The sequence below is a fragment of the Sorex araneus genome, chromosome 5 (genome assembly GCF_027595985.1).
Source record: "Sorex araneus isolate mSorAra2 chromosome 5, mSorAra2.pri, whole genome shotgun sequence".
Taxonomy (NCBI): Eukaryota; Metazoa; Chordata; class Mammalia; order Eulipotyphla; family Soricidae; genus Sorex; species Sorex araneus.
This window is the reverse complement of record NC_073306.1, coordinates 41,588,215-41,605,290: the sequence shown is the minus strand read 5'-3', so window position 1 is coordinate 41,605,290 and position 17,076 is coordinate 41,588,215. Positions and strand designations below refer to the sequence as shown.

Here is a 17,076-nt window from a genome sequence, read left to right as displayed (position 1 = left end):
TTCCCAGTTCTTTGCTGTATTAAAATTTCTTCTCCCCTATAGCCTATCCACAAGTTCCAGAGTGATAGTCAATATCCAAGAGTATTCCCAATTACCACCACCTCCTGGTACTATATTGTTGTACAGTCACTTACCACACTGTATCAGGGTGACTGAACATTGAAAAAATGATGGCCTGTGACTCCCATGACCAGTCATTATGAAGACAGGGTGGCTTTTTTTCTTAGTAGGTTCCTCTCACTCTTGAATCACTCACTCTGGAGGAAGCATGATCAGGAGACCCTATAGTGATGAGACCCATATTGCTGGGAATTGAAGCTTCCCACCAACAGACACATGAGTGAACTTGGAAATAGATCGTCCATGCCAAGCTATTTTCAGATGAATGCAGCACTTGCTGACTCGCAGCCAGGTTGCTCCTGGAATTCTGATGCGCAGTAACTCTAGAGATAATAAGTGCTTCTTGTTTAGGGTGATAAGTCTGGGGTCACTTGTTAAACAGCAAAAGATAGCAAATGTAGGCAAATGATGTGTTGTATTAGAGCAGGTCACCCCCTCACAGAAGCACCTCAACTGAACTGTGTTCAATTTCTGCTCCAACTCTTATCAGAGATAGTTACAAGAAACAACAATGTTTTTACTCTATATCTGCTCTTCATCATGTTCTTTACTGCTTCATTAACTGTGGTTCTTATTGTAAAGGATCATGTGAGAAACACTTTAAGTATTTCTTGCAGGGCTTGTCTTTAGTGGAATGCGCATTCTCTAATTTATAGAGTTATGAGTTTACCTAGGGAAGTAAAAGTCTCCTCTTAGAACTTTTAACTCCCTCCTTTGCAACCCTCTCCACACAAATCAGACCTATTCCTTCCTATCCCAATAACATCTTTATGGCTCAACCTGTTTCTGATTGACAGATGATTAATACACTGGGAATACATTGCAAACTGAATGCAAGTATAATTGCAAATATTTCAGCAAAAGGAAGCAGAATGTCATAAAGTCTAAGGGAGTAAACCTGAAGAACTGTGAGTATCATGTAAAAAGGCTTTGGCAAACGCATTTGAGTGTTAGGGAAGTTAACAAGTGAGGAGGAAAAACAGTAAAGATGAAGATGACACGGAGACTTTGAAAGAGATTCGTTTGAATATCAAAGGAATAAGAGTGGCTCTAGAGAAAACTGATAAAGTGCTCAAAGTTTTCTTGCAAAAAAAAAACACTTTTTATGATCATGTTGCAGAAGTCAAACATGAATTCTAAAATGTTTTTCTGTTCTATCTTATACTTTTACTGGGAAAATGCCACCAAATAAGACAATCCTTGATTCACACTATTCATCAAAGAGTAGGAAGAGAGCTCTGTGTGCAAATTCAATTTCTTACATGTACATCAAAATGAAATTAATAAATTTTCCATTTTTCAAGATGTAGTTTTTAAAAGATGTTGCTTGTGAAACTTTGGTACTATCTTTAAGAACTATCTAGAGTATATTTCCAAAATTGGTATGGCATCCAAAATTAGTGCTAGCAGGTGTGTGTATCCAAAAATCACCTCATAAACATCACAAAAGACACTTTTGTAGTCTTATCACTAGGAAATCCCCAGGATTTTTAGAGCTCTATGCAAGAAGCAGAGACAACAAACAATCATATCATTATTAGAAGTCACAGTATCACAGTAAGTTAAACATTGTGGTTATCTTGTTTTAGATTTTCTTTTATCATAGATTCCCATTTCTCCTTAGCACCTATCCTTTGCTAACTCAATTGAATATGTATGTGAGAGGCACAATCTCAAGTATTGTGTAGAAAGAAGCACCATGTTGATTACTGACAGATCCTGAAGTTGCTCTGGAAGATCATGATGGGATTTTTGCATCTATCTCAAAATTTTCAGAATTGTGCCAGGCACATGCCTTTCCACAGCTCCTCCCTGGTTTTATGATACATGATGATCCAGGTACTTTTTCTCCTACCTTGCACCTCCTTTGGAGCCTCCTTTTCCCAGAATAGAAATTTTTCTGCCTGAAACATCTAATTTCTTTACAGTTGTGTCCACATGGTATCTAGAAAGTGAGGATGGTTTAACGGTCATATTGCCAACAAAGTTTATCTAAGATCACTCTGAAGTTACTTCTTCGCCAAGTAACTCTCCTCTTTCTATCTTTAATCACATATACTCTTTCCGTTTTTTAATCTGTCAAGTACTTAATGTATACAAAGATATATCGAGAATAATGTAATAACTATGTTCTCTATCTAGCTTCAGCTATAAAGCATTGAGTACAGAAGTAATGCCTTCTATTTCCTTCTCAATTTCAATTACTAAATTAATCAGGTAGGGGCCTAGAAAATACTTCAATTGTCTGAGCACATACTTTGCAGACAGAAGGCCTGAGTTTGATACCTGGTACCACTTGGTTCCCTGGACACTAAGGGAGAAACCCCTGCGCACAGAGCTGGGAATGGCCAAAAAAATTTTTAATTTAAAAATATAAATAAATAAGTAAATAAATAAAAGGAAGAAGGCAGAGAGAGTTGCATTGGAAAGCAACCTGAGGATTGGAAAAATCATAAATAATGATCTTTGGGACCATAATTTTTGCCTTACATATATTCCCACAGATATTAAATCTTCCCTATAAGTTTTTTAATGTTATTTCCATTTAAAGATAAAGAAGAAGACACAGAGATCATTTGGAAAGGTCAATGCCATAGATCAAGAAGGCAGACACCTGGGCTCCAGTCTTGGTTTCAGTGCACACTGGCTGTGCAGTATAGAGCCAGTTACTTAAGAGTTCTATGCCTCTAGCTTCCTCATCTTTAAAATGGGATGAATAATATCTCATGAGGTTTCCCTAAGTGTATAATCTCCTGGGGGGCTAGGGTAGAGCCCCAGTGTCTCTCCCTCTCGCCGCCTGCGTTAGGTAGGCTTGTCCCAGGCCATGGGAGATTGAAGGAGGAAACGAGGGCCAAACTGGTTGATGATCAGTTGCCATTTATTCCATTCTCCCCACGTGCCTATTCCAGTGTCACCGAGCCCCTCATTCTAGTCTCACACTACCCCTCACTCCCATCTCCTCCTGTCTCTCCTGCTCATCTCTTCGTGCTCCCTCTCGCAGCCACAGCCACGTCTCTCATCTCTCCCGGAGCCTGCTCCTGCATTCTTCCCCTACATTCTTATTCTTCTCTCTCTGTCCCCCTTGCTAGTCTCTCCACGCTCCATCTTGCTGCCCTCCTCTCTCTCTCTCTCTCTCTCTCTCTCTCTCATACACACACACACACACACACACACACACACACACACACACACACACACACACACCACTCTGGCAGCAAAATTAACATAAGCATAATTCCTTTGATTGTCTTCCTTAGTCCAGTAAGTTAATTAACATCTTAATTCTACTTCTTAATATTAGTTATTTTGTATGGACACAGTAAGAGATACATTGAGTTTGTAGGGAGGCTCTCCTGGGAACATCTTGCCACAGACTCAGACTACAGTGCTTAGGCCAAATTAATCATTTCTAACCCTAGCAGGGTCTGAATCTACTTATTGCTTTTTGGATCATGACAGCATTTGTCCATGACCATGCTCTTAACTTATAGGTAAGCATATGGCACTTTGGCCAGGCCCATTTTGTGCCACATAGCTCACAGCCTGCCCTGGGTCCATCCAGTCCCTCATTGGGACCCTGCTTTAGGGGTGCTAAGAAGTAAGGGAAATTGAGGCTTAGGCTGAGAGTACAGATGCCCCAGAGGTAATATTATCTGGAGTCAATTAACTCCCAAGTTACAAAAGCATAGCATTATCTTCTTGTGTCCATACAAAAAGGACATTTCTCTGAATTAACAATGCAAAGGAACTTAAGGAAAAGAGAAAAACAATATTTACAAGTCAACAGAGCACAAAGAAGAGGTTACAAATAAACACAGAGTAGTGGGAGCACTGTGATGGGAGTAACCCAATAAATCTAAGCTCTCTGTGGCAAGGCAGAAAGGACAAACCAATGTTATCCTACACCTAAACATTTAAGTGTATGTTTAGAAGTAAAGTTCTACAGTAAAGAGAACTATATTCATGGGGCTAAAAATACAGTACAGCAGGTAGAGCGCTTGCCTTGCACATGGCTGGCCTAGGGTTCAATCCCCGGCATCCTATATGGCCCCACAAACACTGTCAGGAGTGATTGCTGTGCACAGAGCCAGGAGTTACCCCTGAACATCGCCAGGTGAAGCCATCCCCAGAAGAAGAGAGAACTGTATTCTTCTACATAACTCTCTGTCCCCAGGGATCTCTAATACCTAACACTATGGCTTCAGTTCCCCTGCTGGTTTAACCACATCCCAGATTTAGGACTTCGACCCTCTGGTAAAACTAGGAGAATTTCAGGAGCCCAGAGAATGTGCTTCTGGTTTATGCTGTCAGCCTACTGCTTGACCCCATTCTGGTCACTGAGATTCTGTCTCCTATCCTCAGCACCCATTTCCCAGGACTGTAAGGGGTAACAATAGTGTCTTACAGTCAGAAATCCGTGGAGCTGACCACCGCCAAGTTGATTCCAACACAAATCTCTTCTAGTACATGCTACTTTGCAGGTAGGCAGTCCCTGGACCTCTGATCATTCCACCACTAAAAAAAGCCCTTTGCTTCATGAATATGACAGATCTCAGGATCACAGACCACCCCCACCAACCTGCCTACTCAACACCAGCTATGTCCTCTCCCAGTATTAGTGACTGTACTTCACATCTACTAGGTCCCACTTTCCCTCGGAATCACATAATTACATTTTTTAAAAATCCATGACCTCTTTTTAATCAGACCCCAGCCTTGGCATTTACCCACAGAACTTATAAGCAATCCAAAACACTAAGTTAGGTTAGACCTTCATACAAATGCAATTGCACTTTTATTGCTGCCATAATTTTCAGTTGCTGAGTAATGTGATTGATTTCTCAGGGAAGTAAAAGGCAAATATGTGGCCACTCAGCAGCCAGCTCTTGTTTCTTTATAATTTGTACCAACTGTCAAGGACTGTCTTGTTCTTCTCATTTCTGGGTATGACAACATCAACTGTTAACAGCTTCTAGGTCATGTTCAATCTAAACAAGTTATACCTAGACCTGTGCTTTTTAAAATTTACATAGAGGGATAGTCTTTGTGAGAGGTATAAGAGTTAAGCAAACAACTTCTCTCCAGAAAAAAAAAACTGCTGGAGAAATACTACTTTAATTGGTAAAAATTAACATCAAAATTATTAAAAGTCTCTAATTGTCCTAAAGGACTACAGAAAGTGAAGAAATGTTAATTCAAGAAAATATATTATATTTTAGTAATACCTGTGAAAGCCTATGTCTTTTCCACCATAATTCACTCCCACACCCCGTACCCCAACTTTCATATTATAGAAGCACTTCCTTCAAGCAAGTAAATTAGAAATCAATAATAGAAGAGAAATTGGACACTTCACAAATACATGGATACTAAATCACATACTACTAATCAATGAAATAAAAATTAATCACTAGAAAAATTATAATTTGGAATGAATGAAAATATAAACACAATAAACCAAGCTTATGGAATGTAGCTAGTGTTCAGAAGAAATTTATTACTATAAACACCTATGCTAAATAATTTAAGGAGAGATACAGTAATGTAGCTCAGTGGTAGAACACTTGTTTTGTATGTGTGAGGTACACAATAAATCACAAAGACATGTTCAACACCATAAGTCAGTGTGGAAATGCAAATCAAAAGCACAATGAGATGATAACACGTCATACCTACTAGAATGACCTAAGTAAAAAATACAGACAAAAACAAATGTTGGCAAATATGTGGAGCAATTAGAACCCTTATACATTGCTGATGGTATTTCACTTTGGAAATAGTTTATCAGCTCATTAAATTCCAAAAATAAAGTTAACACATAACTCAGCAGTGTTACTCTAAAAAACTACCCCAGAGATGAAAGCATATACCTACCCAAACACTTGTACACAAATACTCATTGAAGCATTATTCATCATAGCTAAAAAGTGAAAATAATTAAGATGTCTATCAACTGATGAATAGAAATGAAATATGCTCTATTTATGTTTTTACTACCTCACATTAAGCATGATAATGTAGCAATACATGTCACTACATGTATAAATAAACTTACATTATGCTAAGTAAAAGTAAAAAGAACACATATTGAGTTTATTTTTAAATGTCCAGAAATATAACAGAAAATTCTTTATTTAGGTGAATTAGTGATTGCCTAGGATTGGAGGGAGATTAGAAATGGAGAGTGACATCTGTGGAATATAAAGTAACAGAATGGGAGACTAACACCCAAGAATAGTAGAAATAAGTACCAGGAGGTTTGCTCCATGGCTTGGAAGCCAGCCTCACATGCTGGGGGAAAATGCAGCTCAGATAGAGAAGAGAACACCAAAGAAAGGGTGTTTAGAGGACCCACTCGGGATGGGAGATGTGGGCTGAATGTAGACTACAGACCGAACAAGATGGCCACTCAATACCTCTATTGCAAACCACAACACTCAAAAGGAGAGAGAGAACAAAAGGGAATGCCCTGCCACAGAGATGAGGTGGGGTGGGGTGAGATGAGGTGGGGGTGGTGGGAGAGATACTGGGATCATTGGTGGTGGAGAATGGGCACTGGTGGAGGGATGGGTACTCAGTCATTGTATGACTGAAACACAAGCACAAAAGTTTATAAATCTGTAACTGTACCTCACAGTGATTCACTAATAAAAATAAATAAATAAATAGATAAATAAAATGGAGAGTGACTACTAATGGAAATGGAATTTATTTGGGGGAGACAAAAACTTTGTAGTATTAGAGTGTGGTGACATGGAGACCTATTAGTTTACCAAAAAAAGCATTAAATGTTATACTTTAAAATGCTTGGTCTGTGGCATGTGGATTAATGCCTCAATAAATATACCCAAGAAATATCATGGTTCATGGATAGTTAAGTTGTCATTCTCTCCAATTTGATCTATAAATTCAACACAATCTCAGTCAAAACCTAAGTAAGTTATTTGTGGATGTTGACAAACCAATACTGAAATTTATAGAGAGAAACAAAAGACCCAAAATTGTCAAAATAATATCCAAGAACAAAGTCCTCTGAATACTGATAGCTGACTAACTGACTTAAAGACTTTCTCATAACTGTACTGTAACTAAGACAATGCTGTAACTGTTAGAGAACAAAGAGGTTAATGGAACCAGTCAGAGTCAAGAATCAGAGTCACACAAATATAGCCAATGGAACTCTGAGAAAGGAGCTAAGATATTTCAGTAATAAAAAATAATCATTTTAACAAAAAAAAATGCTGGAGGAAAAAAAATGGATATCTACATACCAAAAATATGCATTTAGGCAAAGACTTATTATAACTGCAAAAATTAACTCAAAGTATATTACAAACATAAAAGTAAAGCACAAAATCTCAAAATTCCTCAAAGAAAACCTAAGACACAAACTGTGTACCTGACAGCATGATATAAAGTGAATATCCACTCAAAAAATCTACAATGTTATCAGTATAGTTACATCTACCTACATATACCTCCCACATCCAGTCTCCACCCCCATAAGACCAACCCTTTTAAAAAATAATCTGTCACATTATTTTTCTTCAAGTGAGATGATGTGAGGTCAGAAAGGCAAGCCTGGAGATTATTGCCCTACACCAGAGTTGTGGTGGCAAACTGATTCTAAAATCTGAGGTATACCACCTGACAATTTGTGCTATCTGTCTCCTCTCCTGGAAAGAATATGGCATATGGCAACTGTGAGGGGGTGTCACTTCCAAGACTTGGAAATGACATTCTTGAATTGCTGAAAGATTCTAGCAGCCATCTCAATTGCTTGCCTCCTTTTCGTCTTGTTAACTCTGATAGATTTAAGCTATCATATTTTGACCTGCCATTGAAGCTGCCCTATGCAAAGACCCATGAGACAATGGGGGAAGGGAGTAGTAGGCAGAGGGGGGAAACGACGTCAATGAGCCAAGAACTAGAATCTCAACATGAGTGAGACTAAAAAGGGATTCTCCCGCAATGAAAATTTTTGTAGGGGGGAGGGGCTGCCAAAACTCTTCTCAGCCAATCAGATTGGCAGTTAAATGTGAGGGTCCATAGAGGCAGTGCTGCTCGACTACGATGGCAGCATTACCTGGGCTACCCAGGTACGCTCAGGGGCCTTCAGGGGTGCATCCAGGAGGGATGGGGTATAGGGTATCAAGTGGACCTGAGATAAAGAGGATATACCTAACCCCTATGCTATCCCTTTAGCCCTCTAATTGAGACCTTAAGCTGACTAGTCTCAGGGAGCAACTGATGACAATTTTGTGAGACACCCTACACCAGCTAAACCAGCTAAACTCCTGACCCCCAGCAATTGTGAGATGTGTTTATTGTCTTGTGATGCTAAAGATGAGAGTAATTAGTCAAATGGCAATAAATTATGAATATGGGCACTTGATTATTAACTATGTGATCTTTGGCAAATAACAGTTCTCTGCTTATTTGTGCTATAAAATGAGGTTAATGTCTTCTCGTAGTATCTAGAGAAGAAAAAATAAGTTCATACATGAAAAGCTTTAATATGTCCATGATGCATTCTAAATGTTCAGAAAAGTTTTGCTTTCTGTTTATGATATGTAATATATGCATGAATTCCTCATTGAATATATGGCTCAATTCCAGCCTTCCCTCTGTTAAGCAGGAACCTACACTGCATGCTTTAATATGGAGGAAGAGATTGCAAATCCATACTAGCTGGTGCCTATTGATAGAAGCTCATGTTTTATTTAATTTTGGTTTTGAGGTAGAGTAATTGTTTCAGGAACTGGTTCCTTACCAATGAGATGGGATTTTCTGATATGTGTCTAAAGTATGTTCAGCGTTCTGGGACCTCATGGGTCATGAACGTGGCAGTTGTCTCAAAAACACGTTGTAGCGTCACAGATCACATGCTGCTCAACCTTCAGTTTTCCTGACTGACAAGCATGGATCATCAGAACTTCTTGTGTATTCCAACCACCATTCCTCTGGGCCCTTTTTAGGTCACCTCAGACCAGAGGTGACAGAAGCAGTGGACGGGGATCTGAGTGTGAACACATGAAAATCAAACAAGCAACTGATATGTGTTTTTACTAAAATGTTGCTTTTCCTTCTAGTCATTTCCTTACAACCACTGCATGCCAGGTACTGTTATAGCCTCTGGGTTTCAAGCCCAAGTAAGGTGAAAGACTTTGGTTAAAATTAAGGATCAGTGCAGAACTCTTCTTTAAGCTTAGGGTTGGTCCTGTCTGCCCGAGTTGAGCACTTTTTGATTCTTTGCCCAGGACTGGTTTCTGTTACTAATCTTTCTGTATTTTCTTCCTCCTTCGAAGAAAGTATTCCTGGAAAGCCCCCTCCCTCAGTGCCATGTTTCCAGCCTCACCTGAGTCACCTGACTGCTTATAGAGTCGGAGTCCCGGGTCTCACTCCAGACCTATTCAATCTGAATATCCTAAGGAGAGTCTGGAATATATTTTTAAAAAGTATCCCCAGGCAATTCTTATCATCAGCCAAGTTTAGGAAATACTGTCTTCGATCATTTTACTTTCAAGTCTCCCTGGTTCTGGGATGGTAAATAACTGCCCATGGCTGACATCACTAATTGATCACAGGAACTCTTTCATATGAATCTTGTTGAAGGCTGCAGAACCCTCAACAAGCACTTCAGGCAGAAACTACACCTCAGTTGGAGTAACTGTGGAGGTGAAATAGATCATCAGCCCTGTCATAGTAAATATGTGTTTCTGGGATATTAACATTATCCTAATCTGGAGATGATGGATTTGCCAAAAGTCCAGTCTATGGATTCTAGCAGAAGCCAACTACTTCCTGGGAGCTTATGCTTACAGCTGATTGACACTTCTACAAACAAATGTCTTCAGAGATAGTTCAATGTTCCATATTGTAGACATATTCCATCCTTATACCTGGAGAGAATGAAATACACAAATGGTGTGTCTCCTTACCATACTGGGATGATAGTTGGAAAGTATAGAGGAAGATATGGTTTTGCAGAATTTTTTACGTTTTTATAAGTCTTGGACAAAATGTAGCCTTTTGAGGTCAGAGAGATAGTATAGTGGGCAGGAAGCTTGTCCCCTGAGCCCCTCTAGGAGTGATCCCTGAGCACAGAGCCAGGAGTAAGGCCTTATCATAACCAGGCGTGGCCAAAACAAACAAAAAGAAATACATCCCTTTGAATTGGATATAGTTGTCTGTGAGAGCCACAGGTGCACAAAGCTTCTTTAATCTTTGGGGACCACAATTTCTCTATTTTTTTTCTATTACCCTCAGGTGCCAATGTGGTACTATTGATAAAAGAACTGGCCTCTGACCTTATCGGGACCATAGAACAGACCTGTCAGGATAAGTAAAGCCCTGTCCTAGAAAGGCAACTAGGTTAGTGCCAGTGAAAAACAACAACAAAATGATGACCTTGCTGAGTGTGATGGGTGCTTATTGGGAGCCACTAGGAGCCAGGACAGTAGACATCAGTGAAACATTAACTCTGTCTTGGAGTGGAAAGTGTATGGGGACAAAATAAGTGGTTCTAATAGAACCTTATTTGAAAACTAAGAGTTTATTCCTATGGAGGAACTGGTTAAAAGACATACCAGTCAGACATCCCCATAACATATGATTTCTCACTTCTCAATAATGAGGGGTATAGTCAGTGACTGAAACCAGCTCTGTGCTGGGAGTGAGAAAGAATTTGTATGGCTAGATATGGGACCAGAGATAGCAGCAACGAACACTTCCAAGAGAAGAGACTCAATGCCAGCATTTATGCTTCTACTGGTTGACTGGGTTCCCCTCAGCATTCCTGGGAGAATCCATTAGTTAATAAATCTATGCACAGGAGTGTTCTTTAAGCATTTGGTGCCTCCCTTTTGAATATATAAGGCAATTAAGGTTTACCAGATGTTTGGAAACCCTTTACAGTGAAAGGAAACCAACAGAAACAAATAGAACCTAAACTTCGTTGAAAATGAAAATAATATAGAAAGATAGAAGTCCTGTAACTAATATTCTAAGATATATAGATGGGGAAATATTGCATCCTTGAGTATAAATATGAATTTAGTAAAGAAAAATATGACAAACATTTCTTTAAATTAAAAATATTGTTACAGAAATAAATAACCCGATAACAATTATTTGGGTTTTTTTTTTATTTGGGGGAAGGTGCTTTGTTTTGTTTTGGGGCCACACCTGGCAATACTCTGGGGTTATTTCTGACTCTACAATCAGTAATTACTCCTGATAGGGCTTAAGGAACCATATGGAATGCAGGTATCAAACCTGGGTGAGCCACATATAAGGCAAGCACCCTACCTGCTGTACTATTTCTCCACTGGCCAATACAGTACAAGAATTGATTAAGGGGTATCAAAAGAGAAGAATAAGACTCCAAAGAGACAAAAAGTGGGTGAAATTATTCTAATGTTACAACACCAAAAAATAAGGTCAAAGTTTGAAAAGCAGACTTTTTAGAAAGAATGGATGGAACCAAGAGGAGAAATTATTGAAGCAATAAATCAAGATGTGTGTTTCCAGATTGAAAGGATCGCCAGCTGCCATAACTAAGGGTGGGAAATGGCCCCCATTCACTGATATTTGTCAATCAAGGGCAAGTAATAGCATTATATTTTTCAACATCAACACAGCAAGCTAAAAAGAATAATAAAGAAATAATTTTTATATTCTGAGGGTGGAGAAAAGGTGAGAGAGCCTTTCTAAAATTTTACAATTAAACTATTGATTAAGTGTTAGAATACAATAAGAAACAACCTCATACATAAGAGATCTTGAAAACATAGCCTTCCATGCATGAACGTACTTACTCAAAAAGTTACTGAAGGGAACTCTTCACCAAAATGAGGGAGTAAATTAATAAGAGGGGTCCCAGAATCTAGGAAATAAAGAATTTGATATAGGGGTGAGCCAAGGGAGTCATCAATTCATTGTTGAAGGGTGGCAATGAGAGGCAGACCAAATGGAGCAGTAGGACCAAACAAATAATTAAACCAAGACATGATTTGTTACATGTTGATAGATTTAAATAAAAACTATAATTTTCCAGAGAACTCAGGAATGAAATTGTTATTGGTGCATAAAAAATCAAGTAAATAACAAATAAGGCAATTATAACCCAAGAAAGGCATCAAAGTAGTATAAAAAAGGAAACAGTCTTGTAACTCAGGCTGAAAATAAGATGATGATATGAATATAAGTATGGAAGCTAAAGATATATTACAGAGGTTAAGGCACTTGACTTGCACGCAGATGACCCAAGTTCTATTCCTGGTACCATATATGGTCCCCTGAGCATTGCCAGAAGTGATTCCTGAGCAGAGGTAGGAGTTAGCCCTGAGCCCTGCTGGGCATGAATCCCTCCAAAAGGACACAAAAAATAATATGGCATATACTAACAATCCCCCCAATGATGATATAGTCATATTATAAAGATAAGAATTTTTATGGAGTATAAGATCCAAAAATCCTCTTTTACATAAAAAGAAGTTAATGAATGATAAGAAATGATAAGTTAAAAATAGTAGAAGCATGTTATTTAGAAATTGGGAATTAATGCTGGAAGAAACAGCTAAGAGTTGGATATGGTTGTCTTGAGGCAGCAGGTATCTGTGAAAAAGAAATAACTCGTTCTGCCTTTCATTGAAACCTTTTTGCAGATATTTATTCTTTTTAACTCAGCATATAACTTTTAAATATGGACTTCATGTTAGATAATATTGAATTCATGTTAAATTTCTTAGCTTTGGTTATGTTATGATTATATATGAGAATACCTTTAATTCTTGAGGGAGACATCATAAAATATTTAGGGTTAGAGCAGCACAACATGATAGACTTTTAATCATTAATTTAAGAAGTATTATATATAAATAGAAGAGAGGTACATAGATATATAGATGATCATAATGAAGATAGATCACATAGATAATAGATAATAATGAAGATAGATTAAATATAGAAGACACATGGCAAAATGTAATTGATAAATCTCAGTAAATGTCAATTTTACTTTTCTTCAACTCTTACATCATTTTAATTTTTTTTCAAAATAAATTGAGGACAAACTAGATACGTTTTAGTCTGGTTAAATTTAAAAAGCAGACATTCCAACACCTAACATATATAGGCATATGAACTATCATGAGTATTTTTATTATTTCTTACCAGTGGCCTGATATATTAGATAAGATTGTGGTACGCCACTGATTATTACACCTGTTTAATAACAAGAAAAACCATTGACCAAAAACCGTTTTCACTCCACTCTCCTCCCTAAACCCCTCCCTCTTCACCTTCACAGTTTGGAAAACATGAGCATGACACTCCTCCATCTTATCAATGTTCACAGGCAATGCCCAAATGGCACTTCCAGTTTCCTCTTGTGTGGCCAATGACTGGCTCAAGAGATCTAAAGGAAGCAGAGTCATGAGTCTTAAAGATAAATAAAAGCAGATAGGGCACCACTTAGGTGTCCAATATGGTGTGCCTGGGTGAGTGAAAAGTTATTGCTGAGACTTGGACTAGCCACCAAGAACTTAACAGCATATTACACGAGAGCTTATTTAGGGTCTACACTGATATCACTCCTGGAAAGACCATCCCAAGACCTAGAATCTGTGATATGACACAGAGCCTAGCCTAACAGCCTCTCCCAAGAAGCACAGGAGCTGCAAAACTGTAATCTTCCCCTGCATGTCCAGGTCACTTACAGGTGCTTAATGAAGACTATTAGATAGGAAAATTTTCAGAAGAGGGACCGAAGTGATACTTCAATAGATAAGGCATTTGCCTAGAATGAAGCTTACCCATCTACCCATGTTAGATCTCCAGTATCATATATTGTCTCCTAAGCCCACCAGAAGTGATCCTTGTCTGCAGAGCCAGAAGTAAACCCTAAGAACTGCAGGTGTGCCAAAAAAAATAGAAAGAAAGGGAAGGAGGAATGAGGGAAAGAAAGGGAAGGGAAGGGAAGGGAAGGGAAGGGAAGGGAAGGGAAGGGAAGGGAAGGGAAGGGAAGGGAAGGGAAGGGAAGGGAAGGGAAGGGAAGGGAAGGGAAGGGAAGGGAAGGGAAGGGAAGGGAAGGGGAGGGGAGGGGAGGAGAGGGGAGGGGAGGGAAGGGGAAGGGAGGGGAGGGAAGGGAGGGGAAGGGAGGGGAGGGAAGGGAGGGGAGGGAAGGAGAGGGAGGGGAAGGGGAGGGAAGGGGAGGGAAGGGAAGGGAAGGGGAGGGGAGGGAAGAGAAGGGAGGGGAGGGGAGGGAAGGGAGGGGAGGGGAGGAGAGGGAGGGGAAGGGGAGGGAAGGGAAGGGAAGGGGAGGGAAGGGGAGGGGAGGGAAGAGAAGGGAGGGGAGGGGAGGGAAGAGAAGGGAGGGGAGGGGAGGGAAGGGGAGGGGAGGGAAGAGAAGGGAGGGGAGGGGAGGGAAAGGGGGAGGGGAGGGAAGAGAAGGGAGGGGAGGGGAGGGGAGGGGAGGGGAGGGGAGGGAGGGAGGGGAAGGGGGAGGGGAGGGAAGGGAAGGGGAGGAGAGGGGATGGGAAGGGGAGGGAGAGGGAGGGGCGGGCGGATGAGGGAGGAGAGAGGGAGGAGAGAAAGAGGGAGGGAGGGAGAGAGAGAGGGAGTGAGAGAAAGAAAGGAAGAAAGAAAGAAAGAAAGAAAGAAAGAAAGAAAGAAAGAAAGAAAGAAAAGAAAGGAAAGAAAGAAAGAGAAAGAAAGAAAGAAAGGAAGGAAGGAAGGAAGGAAGGAAGGAAGGAAGGAAGGAAGAAGGAAGGAAGGAAGGAAGGAAGGAAGGAAGGAAGGAAGGAAGGAAGGAAGGAAAGAAGGAAGGAAGGAAGGAAGGAAGGAAGGAAGGAAGGAAGGAAGGAAGGAAGGAAGGAAGGAAGAAGGAAGGAAGGAAGGAAGGAAGAATTTGAGTACTGAATTCATGCACTTTTGTCCTGAAATGCCAGATCATATCTACTTAGTTTTTCTGTCTTTTGTTTGGGTCCTTCTCCTCATTGTAACATTCAAGTATGTGTGTGTGTATGTGTGTGTGCGCGCGCTTACTCGTATGTCTACATAGATACAGATACAAATAAGTAGATGGTCTGTCTTCATTATTCAAAGAGTCCATGTTACCCAAGAATAGTAGATATAAGTACCAAGAGGAGTACTCCACAGCTTGTAAGCTGACCTCACATGCTAGGTGAAGAAGCAGCTCTGATAGAGAAGGGGTCACCAAGCAAAGGGTGCTAGGCGGGCCCACTAGGGATGGGAGATACAGGCTGAAAATAGACTATAGACCAAGCAAGATGTGTACTTAATACCTCTGTAGCAAACCACAACACCCAAAAAGAGAGATCGAGTAAATGGGAATGCCCTGCCACGGAGGCAAGGTGGGGTGAAGGGGACAGGGTGGGGATGGTGGGAGGGATGCTGGGACCATTGGTGGTGGAAATGGGCACTGGTGGAGGGATGGGTACTTGATCATTGTATGACTGAAATGTAAGCATGAAAACCTGTAAGTCTGTAACTTTGTCTCACGGTGATTCACTAATAAAATAGAATGAAAAAATTTTAAAAAAACTGAGTCCATGTTAGTGATATTACCTGTTGATAAAATTTATATGGGCTGCCAACTGCTTATCCCCCCTACCAACCAAGGTCAAGCTCTCTACTCCTCCCCTTTGGTCGAAGCCGCTTCTTCTTGTGCAATGCCAGCTGCATCCCTGAGACATGATGGTGAAGGTTGAAGTGAACAGATTTGGCTGTTTTGGCCACCTCAAGACCAGGGGTGCCTTTAACTCTGGCAAAGTGGAAATTGTGGTTATCAATGACCTTTCATTGACCTAAACTCTATGGTCTACATGTTCCAGTATGATTCCACCCATAGCAAGTTCAATGGCACAGTCAAGGCCGAGAATGGGAAGCTCATCATCAATGGGAAGCCCGTCTCAATCTTCAAGGAACGATATTCTGCCAACATCAAACTGGGTGAGGCTAGTGCCGAGTACATTGTGCAGTCACTGGGGTCTTCACCAACCATGGACAAGGTGGGGGTCCACTTGAAGGGTGGTGCCAAGTGGGTCATCATCTCTACCCCCTCTGCCGACGTCTCCATGTTTGTGACAGGTGTGAACCACAAGAAGTACAACTCCCTCAGGATTGTCAGCAACACCTCCTGTGCCGCCAACTGCTTGGCCAAGGTCATCAATGACAACAGCATCATGGAGGGGCTTATGACCACCGTCCACGCCATCACTAACACCCAGAAGACCATGGACAGCTCCTCTGGGAAACTGCATTATGGTAGATAGGTGGCTGCCGCTGGCATGCCAAGACCTTGGGCAAGGTCATCCCAGAACTGGAAGGGAAGCTGACGGCTTGCCTTTCCATGTTCCCACCCACAACGTGTCCATAGTGGATCTGACCTGCCTCCTGGATAAAGCTGCCAAATACGACGACATCAAGAAAGTGTAAAACAGGCTTCACAGGGCCTCCTCATGCTACACCGAGGACAGATTGTCTCCTGTGACTTTAACATGACACCCACTCCTCCACCTTCAATACTGGGGGCTGGCACCACTCTCAATGACCACTTTGTCAAGCTCACTTTCTGGTATGACAATGAGTTTGGCTATAACAATAGGGTGGTCCACATGACCTCCAAGGAGTAAGCTCTTCTTCCCTTCCCACCCCCCATAGGACCACCACCCCAGTGAGAGCAATAAGAGGAAGAGAGTATCCCTCAGTTACTGGGGAGTCCTTCTCCCACTCATCCAACACGGGAGAATCTCCTGACCTCGCGTTTCCTTCACAGACCCCCTGAAGAAGGGGAAGGGCTTGGGGTGCTCCACCCTGACATGTACCATAGATAAAGTACATTGTAACCCACCAAAACAATTTATTTGGAACCCGGAAGTCAATATTCACAGTGCTTTCACTACTTGCTGTCTACCAGCTCAGGGCGAAGGA

General features: G+C 40.8%; 1 pseudogene; it reads left to right on the top strand.

Annotated features, from left to right (window-relative positions):
- The first annotated feature begins 15,840 nt into the window (after nucleotides 1-15,840).
- Nucleotides 15,841-16,778, top strand: LOC101559073 (glyceraldehyde-3-phosphate dehydrogenase-like; annotated as a pseudogene).
- Nucleotides 16,779-17,076: the final 298 nt, after the last annotated feature.